Source organism: Sinocyclocheilus grahami, unplaced genomic scaffold (genome assembly GCF_001515645.1).
Source record: "Sinocyclocheilus grahami isolate Dianchi unplaced genomic scaffold, SAMN03320097.WGS_v1.1 scaffold524.1, whole genome shotgun sequence".
In the NCBI taxonomy this organism is placed as follows: Eukaryota; Metazoa; Chordata; class Actinopteri; order Cypriniformes; family Cyprinidae; genus Sinocyclocheilus; species Sinocyclocheilus grahami.
Window position 1 is genome coordinate 743,595 of NW_015505703.1, and position 11,532 is coordinate 755,126.

Here is an 11,532-nt window from a genome sequence, read left to right on the forward strand (position 1 = left end):
GTTTGATGTGTGTCTCCATCATGTAGGTGGGTCTGTTGTGAGACATAGATCCTACAACTATGTGATCGTGAAATGCATCATACTATTTGTACTATATTTTGGGTAAAACTGCACCAATCCTCCAGACCGGCCATAAACATGCAAATGGGCCATAAAGGGAGACAAAGAAAACTTCTCCCGCTCAAAAATTCACGCCTGGTATTGTCTATTCCACCCAAAAGGTGGATGTGGATAGGAACTATCAAAAGTCATTAACTCAGACTAATCTTTGCTCAGAAACCTTTCTTCTTGAGGCGGACACTATCCAAGACTCCTCAAAACTCTCCTCTAGAGTTAGATTTTCCAGCAGTTTTTATCTTCAAGTAACTTTGTCGATCCTCTGTGGACTTTCCTATCTTCAGAAAAACCAGAGGAAAACCTCCAGCTCACTTCTAAAAGAACTCATCAAGAACCTCCATTGTCTACCGCATCAGGACACTTGTTCAGCAACAAAGCCAATGCAAGTAACCATTTACAACTATTTAGATGTATGCTTAAGTTTGAGCCCCTTTTTAAGGTGATTTTGATTCTTTGATGATTCTCATTAGGTTGTGGTTAACTGATGTGAAATACTGCCATTCTTTTGCTCTTCTCTATCTCTTCCTTACTTTCCTTCATTCTGTATATATGTGTTTTGCTTGATTTAGTTGTATGTTAGCTATAGTTTCATTTATTAAATCCCTTGTATTCACAATTGATTGTCTCTGTGTGCTGCTCAAAATTGGGAGTCACTGAATGTTGATTCTTGCTATATGCTAAACTACTGATAGTACTGCATAAAGTAGAAAAGCAATTGTTCCTTGGCCAGGAAAAGAATCTTTCCTTGAATTGATCAATTATTACATTGTGTGCTCGGTGGATGGACAGATCAAATAATTGTAATATTGATTCTGCTACAGTTAATTCTAAGATCTAATCTAAATATTTATAATTAATTATAACCAGTTATAATTAATTATTAATATTTCCCTTTTGAGCTAATTTGCTAGATATTTGGTGGAGAACGTGGCAACATTCAAACTTTGTTTGTGAGGAACTCAGTATCAATTTATTTGTGTTCTTATATTATGCGTGCTTAGAGTGAGACAAGTCACAATGCAAACTCACTCTTTTGAATGGATGGTTCAAAGCCACCTCCAGTACTGTATTTTAACAGCCTAACATTTAGTCACTGTTATTTGCTAAAGTAAACTGCAGTTCATAATATTAAAATTGTTCTCTAAAGATGAAGAAATCTCTTTACAGTACATTTTAATATTATCAAAATCGCCTGTTGGAATGAAGAAATCTTCCTTCATTGTGATAAAAATGTATTTGAGTGATGTTCCTCTTATCATCTTTAAAGGCCTTATCTGAGATTATCACTAGATTGAAGTCATTGCATGTTAATTTCATTCAACTAGACGACCTCACTAATCATTAGTAGCAGCTAACTAATGTGCACCTAAAATGCAGATCTGATCATAAGAACACTACGAGCCAGTAACTGATTGGAATGTAAATGGGAGCTTTTAAAACCTTGATCAAGTGAAATTTGTATAACAACAGCGAAGAAACCCTGTTGCTTATCATTTTTATTGTGTACCAGCAGCAAAGAAATCCTGCACACATCATTGTACAGTTAAGTTGCACAAACTGTAAGAATCTGTTGGGATTTAAGTCACATTGTTCTTGTGATAGCTGCAGTAAATTGTCCATTAGAATGAGAGTAATCTCACACTAAATGTGATCAGTTTTAAGCACAATTGGAGTTAAGGCACAGTACCTTAAACTAATGCTAGAGGGCAGGTTGTTTAAGTATCTAATACTTCTTGAACTCCACCTCTACCCTCCTGATTTCACCTTGTGTGGGCTCACCCACTCACCCTTGTGGGCATTCTCAGCTAGGTCGGCGTCTCTCTCCCTAAGTCCATGTATTTCAATTTGTTTTACTTCTAATTTCCCTTCTGCTTCTTTAGTCATTATTGTCATTCACACCATTCTAGGTACCTCCTGTTTTAGTTCTTTATTTTAGTATTATTTTTGTTTTTACTTTATTACTTTTATCTTTTTATTTTTGTTTTGTTCCTTTTTGTATTATTTGATCAGGTTTCTCTCCCCCTCTTCTCTCTCACTTTACCCACTCAAAACTTACCACTTAAATTTAAAGTTAATTTCCTAGCTAGATATTCTAGCCATTTGTGTTTACCTATAGGTAGCACTCCCTTTAGTGCTTAGTTGGGGAAGCGACGGTTGCCTCCATGGCAGATCACAGTGAGCTGTCACGGGATCCCGACTGGATCACCTCAATCCATCACTAAGCCTAGCCCATAGAATACTGACCCATCCAGCTAGCGAAACCCCAAAATCAGCTTTCTCCTCAATCTTTAAGGTAATTAGCCTGCTCCTGCTATCCAAGCAAGGCTGACACACTAGATGTTATGACCCAGCAGTGCCCTCTACTCTGTAGGTCCTGGCATAACCCCTAACAGCAGTGAAAGGCTTAAACCTGCTCTCTCCTCTAACTCTCTCTGTGTTTTGATTTGTTGGTTTGTTTGTTTTTCATTTTGTTCTGTTTTGTTTGCCTAGAGACCGAACCCTCGAGAATCATCAAGGAAGGCTGAGTAATAGATTGACGACCCAAGCTGCCAAAGTCTTTAGATGATCACGCTGTCAACAATCTTTAGTTAGATCCTTTCCAGTGCCCCCCACAACAATTAGACACACCTTGCCATTTACGGCCGAGATAACAGGTTTCTGGTCTACACTCCGCTAACTGTTTGTACTCATCAAACAGACCGTACATAGAACATTAGAACAAGTTGTAAGGACTTGCATTAGCCTTTTGTACTGTCCCTCTCTCGCTCTCTCTCTCTCTCTCTCTCTCTCTCTCTCTCTCTCTCTTCACCAGTGAGCCAGCATGTCTCGATCATCCAGCCCTGATGCCCACTGGGATCGACTAGAGTCCTGGCTGAGTGCCATGACTGGTACCGTCCTGCCTGAAGCCGCCGGTGGCCTGCAGCACCTGAGCCAGGAACAGCTCGACGACAACCTGAGCGCCCTGATGTCACACGATCCTACACAGGACTACAGCCACAAAGATCTTGCCAAGATCATTGGGTCACTAACCCACAACCTCCTCGCTCAGGCAAAGCTGGGTGAAGCAAGCATCTCCCGCATTGGCCTTTTCGTGCTGTCCCTCTCTCCCTCTCTCTCTCTCTCTCTCTCTCTCTCCCTCTCTCTCTTCACCAGTGAGCCAGCATGTCTCGATCATCCAGCCCTGATGCCCACTGGGATCGACTAGAGTCCTGGCTGAGTGCCATGACTGGTACCGTCCTGCCTGAAGCCGCCGGTGGCCTGCAGCACCTGAGCCAGGAACAGCTCGACGACAACCTGAGCGCCCTGATGTCACACGATCCTACACAGGACTACAGCCACAAAGATCTTGCCAAGATCATTGGGTCACTAACCCACAACCTCCTCGCTCAGGCAAAGCTGGGTGAAGCAAGCATCTCCCACATGGAACAGGAAGCAACAGCGCTGAAGGTCCAGGCTGAGGAGGCTCAGAGAAACCTGGTGCTTGCTCAAAGGCAACTGGACCAGCTAACGTCGGAGACTCAGCACCAGCACAGGACAGCGATCGAAAAGGACCCAGAGCTGCAGGAGGAAGTAGAGAGACTCCAGAATGCCTTGACTGATCTCCAGTGTAGACACAGCACGCCGAGAGCAGTGGGAAAAGGACACCAGAGAGGAACTGAGTGAAAAACTCCTGCAAGCAGAGGCTCTCCTAATGAGAGCAGAGACTGAATTCAAAGAGAGAGATGCCAGGGCCAGGGCCTGCAAAGTTCTCGGGCTGAAATCAGTGCCCTGGCCCATTACAAATACTATTTAAAAGAAGAACTTGACACTGTTCACCGGGAGCTTAAACATGCATATGGACTGCAAAGTGACTCTGAAAGGGAAATGCACACCACAGAATTTACCCTAACCAGTGGACTGATACCTCCTAGTCAAGAATTCCCAGTTCGAAAGGGGGGTGAGAGCCCACAGTTCAAGACATCACCTGCCAGCATCCCAGAACCCCCAGCAGTCTTCCAGTCACGGTGTGTCACCTTAAGAATTGGATAAGCTGGCTAGAAATATTCCCACTTTTACTCCAAACCCTGCAGGAGGCCACGACGTGCACGCCTACCTAAAAGACATTGACTTTCACTTGCAAACTGTTGCCAATGTTACCACACGAGACAGACTCTATCTGCTCAGGATTACCTCTAGCCGTGAGGTGCGGAGCTTTCTAGACCGGCAGCCAGAAACAGTCAAAGTGGATTACCAGCAACTGCATCAGGCTTTGATTAAGGAGTTCTATGACCCAGAGTCAGAGCAAGGACTGATTACTGCCATGGACCTTAAACAGGGCAGACAGGAAACCACTCAGGCCTTCTACAACAGGTTCAGACAGCCCTACTTTGGAGCACGGAACGAGCCAGGAATGGAACAGGATTTCAACTTCAAAATTCTGTTCCTCCGAAACCTGCACCCAACAGCGAGTCACCACTTGGGGTTTCTGGCTTGCCCACGGACTATGTCCACCCAACAGCTGCGAGACTTGGCCCATAAGGCCTATGCCAAACAAAAGACTGCTTCTGAAAAGACGGGCGCCGGGCCAAGCCACAATGACAAACCTGTCAACACAATGTCAAGATCCTTCCCAGCCAGCAGAGAGCAGCGTGGCCATGGCGGTGCCCGTCCAAAGCACCAGACTGGGCGCCCCGAGAGATCCTGGGACAGGTCACATCCACCCCTCAACCGAAAGGGTGGAGCCAAATGGGAAGCCAAGAGATGGCCCAAGGGGAACCGACACAAGCATCGAGCTCAGACTGCCAGCAGCAGAACCCCTCTCAACATGCCCTGGACAAGCCCAAATATAAACCATCAGCAGAACAGAAAAGGGAAGCTACGTCTGAATCAGCAGAGATCATGAGACTTTTAAAGGAACTCCTCCAGAAAAAGCACCACAAGGTAGACAAAAAGGACGAGTCAGATCAGATCAGACTAAGCATGAGATCTGACCCAAACGCCCACTCAGAGTCTTCTCAAAGTGAACCTCCCAACCAGATCACTGCTAATCCACTGTTAACCACAGAACCAGATATCCCATCACCAAGTGATGACATCACTCAACCATCTCAGCTGACTGCTGAACCACCAGAACCAGCCAACATCCCGCACCATACCTCCAACCAGGACCCCAAAGTACCCGAAAGTGCGGTTTTGGTGGTCTGCCTCCCTGACGAGCCACACAAGACCAGCTCTGACTGCTTGCCAGTCACCACACAAGCCCCAGTGCCAAGACTCCTGGTGAACCTAATCGAAAGGGGGGTGGCCAAAAAACTCTACCTGGCCATCACATTGGAAAATGAGATGAGACTGGAGGCCCTGGTGGACACTGGAGCTGACCTCACTTTAATGTCAAGCCAACTTTTTGACAGACTTCAAAGTGAAGCCAAGAGACAGAATCGAACTATTAAATATCAGAGGTGTGTGCTCAATGTGAACAGGTAGCTCCAATTCACCTGACCATCGGCCCTATGAGCTTAGTGCACCCTGTGTACATTTCTCCATTGGACACATACCCTCTCCTCATTGGCAAAGTCCTGCTAGACCACTTTAAGCCATTGTTAGATTTTAAACAACTGAAAATCTGGACTCAAGTGTGAGAACCTCTGCCTCCTCAGTCACTAAGATCACCCCAGACAGACTGCCAGGTCACAAAGTTCACGGAAAATCTAACCGCCAGCCGCGGGAACGTCTCGGCTCAAGAGCGAGGTTCAAGGTCGCTGCTCTGTACTTTACAGCTAGCCAAAGACTCTGACTCATACGGCCCCCAGGTTATGGGGGGCTTACAGCTGAATGATGTTACAACAACTGACCCCATACTAGCACTGTGGGCAGACAATTCAACCCTCAGCCTCTCACTGTTCAATGCTCTCAAACAGCATACAACAAACATTCCTTTTGCTTGTTAAGTGCACTTGTTAAGTGCACACGATTCCCTTTGAATCCCTGCCCATCAACCATGCTGATTGCCAAGGGCATCTGTGATCTTGAGGTGGAATGACAGGAATGACCCATTACTTCCTGGTCCTTCCAGACGCACCGCATGATTTCTACATCGGAGCGGACATTCTGATTCGCCTCAGGGCTCACGTGGACATGATCAATGAAGTGATATGGGCTTCAATGGCCTCACAGTCACCCACTGTTCCTGTCAACCACGAGAACCTCCTGTCGGGCATCAGACAACCTCTCATCGGCTATCAAAGAAGTTTCTGCCACATTGGAAGGGACCACATGAGATTGTGGACAAACTCTCCCCTGTCGCATACTGGATCAAGTTGAGCAGGGGACAGAAAGAACCATTTTTTAAATGGGTCCATCGTAACCAGATCAAGAGACGTGACTGCTGGCAGGGAAAGACCGGGGGGGTAGTGCTAACTAAGCCCCGCTGTAGTTCTCAAAACTAAAGACTGTCCTAATCAGTCTAAGCATCTCCACCACTGATCCACTGTCTTTCTTCTTCTCTGTATCAGGATGTTGCTGTGGCTCACCATCCTGTGCCTCCAGCCAAACAGAGGACAGCCGCAACCTGATATCACATCACCAGGTCCAGCATCAGGCATTGCACTGAGGGACCAGCCTGGACTTCTTGTGACCAACTGACACCCAAAAGGTGTACGTCTGACTCGACCCCCGAAATGTCTACTGGACACATTATCCCCAGGTAGCTGCACACTACAGTGCCCGATGGACTGAGAATTCCCTCGCTCACGCAGAAGCCGATATCAAACACATACTCACTCAGTTGCAGAAAATGACTGTCACCCAAGCAGAGCTAAGCGGACATAACAGGCATAACAAACGATTCCTGGGGGCCTTGCTCGGAGCTGCTGCTGCTGTTGGAAACCTCTTCAACCTGGGAGTGACCAGCGTCAACTCTGTGAGCCTATCTACCCTGAGGCAACATGTAAGGGAGATCCAGACTGAGATGCCCCAGCTGAGAGAACAACTCACACTACAGGGCCAAACCCTACAGACTATAGGCAAATCATTAAAGGGCACCTTGGTGGTTCTGAACACTCACAGTGTCCTGCTGAACCAAACTGTGAACTCCGTGAAAAAGTTATTCTCTGTTATACAGAATGATGTTGCCCAAACTCCGCTGGTCACCACACTGATGTCTGACATACTCCGTGAGGTGAGCTCCTCCATCGACAGCCTAGCCATGGGTAGAATTCCTCCGTATCTGGTGCCCCTGAGCCTAGTACAAACAGTGTTATCCTCTGTCACTACCCGTCCAGCTGACCCTCTTCAAGTCCACATTTGCCTACTCCCTGGGAGGGTCCATCCTGCTACATGTCGACCCCGAGCAGAGCGAGATGGCATTTCTTCTGACTCTACCCATCATTGAATCCGATGACATTTACAAACTCAAAGACATTGTCAATGTTGGATTTTGGCAAGGAAATACTCACATCAGGATACACACCCCAGATATGCCTGCCTGCCATGACAGTAACCCACAGTTATACCTGGCCCCAAACCTGCGCATGAGTACCCTGACCAAAGACATTCATTATCTCTGCCCCAGCAAGCCCTTCCTCCGAGACAATCAGTGGCTCATCAACACGCCCATCTGTACCACCACACTGACCTATGACCAGAATGACACTGCCACCCGTGTCAGCCTGCTCAACCAGAGTATGTGGACTAAAGTGCCCAAAGGTGCCATCCTCCACCTCGGGGACCTGGCACTGTACCACCTTCCAAGTGAAGAGTACCAATCTGAGGTAGCAATTCCAGCCTTCTTCAAGGACCACAATCTCACCCTGGAACCTGAATTGGAACTGAGCATTGAGAAAGGGGGGTCCCAGATGATTGACATCACCCCAATCGACACAGCCCTCCAAACACCGTCTCGGCTGCCTGTTCCAGACCAACTTTCCCATCGCCCAATCCTGGACCTCTGCCGACATGGCACTTTGCCTCGCCACAGCAATCGGGTACACCCTAACTCTCGGCTTTGCCTTTGTCCTGTTTAACAGAGTCAACTGGGTGCAAAGGTCCATGAAAAGGTGCATAGCTGCCCTTCCTCGAACCTTCAAATGGAGCCACCGGAAAAGAGGGACCCAGGCTGAGACAAAGCTGAACCTGACCAAGGTTAACACCCAAGCTGAGGATCCAAAGGCTGAGGCTATTATATTACCACCTGCCATCTGGCCTTCCTTATCCACCTGCCATCTGACCATCAGGATACACCTGCCATCTGACCATCGGGATACACCTGCCATCCAGCCTTCCTGATCCACCTGCCATCTGAAAATCAGGATCCACCTGCCATCCGATCATCATGATCCACCCACTGTCCGACCATCATGACAACTGTTGTCTGACGATGTTTGCAGGTGAACTTTGTCAGCCAAAAGGGGGGATTCTGTACCATCTGCTTAAAATCATGGATGATCATTGGGGCTTTATGTCTTATAAATTACAGGCATGGCCCCACATTCTACATTTATATGGGTGCTAAATTGCCAATGGTTCCCCCCACTATCAAAGGAGATGCTAAACAGTTCACCGCTCTCGTCTCCCCCTCGTGACTTCAAACACATTCCAATGTCCTGGTCATCCTCAGTACCTGGCATCAAATGTTTGATGGCCAGCGAATTACCCCCATGCTCACAATACACATAAGACACACACATAGTCTTTATTTAGACTACAATTAATCAGTTACAAAAGTATCTGGTATATGCATGTGCTATTTGAATGTTTTTAACCACTCGTTATTTGTATTAGTTAAGCTCATGGTTCCCCCCACTATCAAGGAGATGCTAAACAGTTTCACCACTCGAACTTCAAACACATTCCAAAGAGACGTAAATGACCCCCCGGTGCCAGGCACAAACGGCCTGGCTGACCAGCAAACTACACCATGCTCACATAACACACACACACATAAATACATTATCTTTATTTAGTCTATAATCAATCCGTTACAAATGTATCTGGTATATGCATGTGTTGTCTGTATGTTTCCCTATTATATTAGCCTAGTTACCACTCGTTATTTGTATTAGTTAAGATCTAAATGGCGTATAAATGTATCTCTGGTTTAATGACTTCTAGATGTTTCTTTCTTGGTATCAAAATGATCTACTCTTTATTCCTCAAACAATGATGTACACTATGTGATCGTAAAATGCATCATACTATTTGTACTATATTTTGGGTAAAACTGCACCAATCCTCCAGACCGGCCATAAACATGCAAATGGGCCATAAAGGGAGACAAAGAAAACTTCTCCCGCTCAAAAATTCATGCCTGGTATTGTCTATTCCACCCGAAAGGTGGGTGTGGATAGGAACTATCAAAAGTCATTAACTCAGACTAATCTTTGCTCAGAAACCTTTCTTCTTGATACGGACACTATCCAAGACTCCTCAAAACTCTCATCTTCAGTTTGACTTTCCAGCAGTTTTTATCCTCAAGTAACTTTGTCAATCTGCTGTGGACTTTCCTATCTTCAGAAGAACCAGAGGAAAACCTCCAGCTCACTTCTGAAAGAACTCATCAAGAACCTCCATTGTCTATCGCATCAGGACTCTTGTTCAGCAACAAAGCCAATGCAAGTAACCATTTACAACTATTTAGATGTATGTTTAAGTTTGAGCCCCTTTTTAAGGTGATTTTGATTCTTTGATGATTCTCATATGGTTGTGGTTAACATGTGAAATACTGCCATTCTTTTGCTCTCTTGCTTACTTTCATTGATTCTCTATATGTGTGTTTTGCTTGATTTAGTTGTACGTTAGCGATAGTTTCATTTATTAAAGTTCCCCTGTAGTCAAATATTTTATCCCTTAAAACTTATCTTTAAACATCAAAATGACATTTAAATGTTTTTTCTTGTGAAAATAATTTTCTCATGCCCTAAAATAGCTTGAATGTAATTCTACACCCTTGCCTCATTTACTATACGCGGATCTATGAATATGCAAATTAGTCCCGCCTCCACTCAGTCACACACCAGCCAGCGCCTCCTGATCCACTGAACTGTAGTAACCGCAAAACAATGGCATACACGGATAATGACTGATAAAACTATGTTTTTACTAGCGGACAACTACAGTGAATACTGTAACATTCGTTAAAGTTACTTGATGATGTTGTGTCCTAAAATGCCTTGAAGACTGGAATTTAACCGTTTGTGATGGTTAATTCGCGCCCGCGAGCATATGAGTATGAAGTGCAGATGCAGCTGCGGGAGAGGTGTGTCTGACCCCGGGCTACTTTTACACTGTTGCCACGGGTTATAATGCAAGTTAGCGGTTCTAAATTCACATTAAACCACAGCTTCATGGGTTTTTTGCTCTGATTTATTTTTGGTTTTGTGCTGGTATTGGTATATTTTGCATGCTAGTGATAGGAATCGATCCCTTGACGTGATTGGTTATTGGTTTGTGACGTAGCAAACCAAGGGCTGTTTCAAACCATATTTCTGGGTCAGCCTTTGGGAAACTACAGTTTTAAGGAGAAAATACTCAGCAATGGTGTTGATTAATAGATTGACACATGGTTTGTCTAAAAACATATTAAAAACACCATAAAGACAAATAAACAACATAAAAAACTTGATTTTCACTACAGGGGGACTTTAAATCCCTTATATTCACAATTGATTGTCTCTGTGTGCTGCTCACATTTCGGAGTCACTGAATGTTGATTCTTGCTACATGCTAAACTACTGCTAGTACTGCATAAAGTAGGAAAGCTATTGTTCCTTGGCCAGGTAAATAATCTTTCCTTGAATTGATAAATTATTATATTGTATATTATATTGGACGGACAGATCAAATAATTGTAATAATGATTCTGCTACAGTTAATTCTAAGATCTAATCTAAATATTTATTATTAATTATAACCAGTTATAATTAATTATATTTCCCTTTTGAGCTAATTTGCTTCATTAGTGCAACTAAGCAAATGAAGAGAATGCAAACCCTCTTAAGCGGAAAATTCAATGTTATTTGCAATGCAGAAAGACATGTGTTAGGAGTTTTATGCTCATGAACTTATGTTAGAGCTTCTAAACAAAAGAAGCTTAGTTTAGTGATTCTGTGAACAGTAACACTATGTTAGTGCAACTAAGCAAATGCAAGCCCCCATATGCTGAAAACCTTATTTCTCTGTCAGAGAAAGTTTGTTTATGCAATGTTAAGAGTAAAGCTTGTAAGGATGGTTTCCCTACGGTGGTTCAGGCTGTAGGATTGCCGAATGACTAAACACATAGACACACATGCAACTTGATATCGCTATGCAATTCCAGTATTACAGTTATTCCAATTTTACACAAGACACATGGTCTAGTATGCATGTAGCATCTACAACCTTTAACCTAAGTGTTTCACACACTTACAGTAAAGCAGTCATGTGTTTTTTTTTAAAGAATAA

At 44.4% G+C, this 11,532-nt stretch overlaps 1 long non-coding RNA gene across 1 annotated transcript; it reads right to left on the bottom strand.

Moving 5' to 3' along the window:
* Window positions 1-1,544: 1,544 nt before the first annotated feature.
* LOC107555083 (uncharacterized) lies at window positions 1,545-8,791 on the bottom strand. Its single transcript, XR_001605133.1, has 3 exons — window positions 8,779-8,791; window positions 6,154-6,156; window positions 1,545-1,603 (listed from the first exon to the last, which is right to left on the bottom strand). It is a non-coding gene; the product is annotated as an uncharacterized lncRNA (long non-coding RNA).
* Window positions 8,792-11,532: the final 2,741 nt, after the last annotated feature.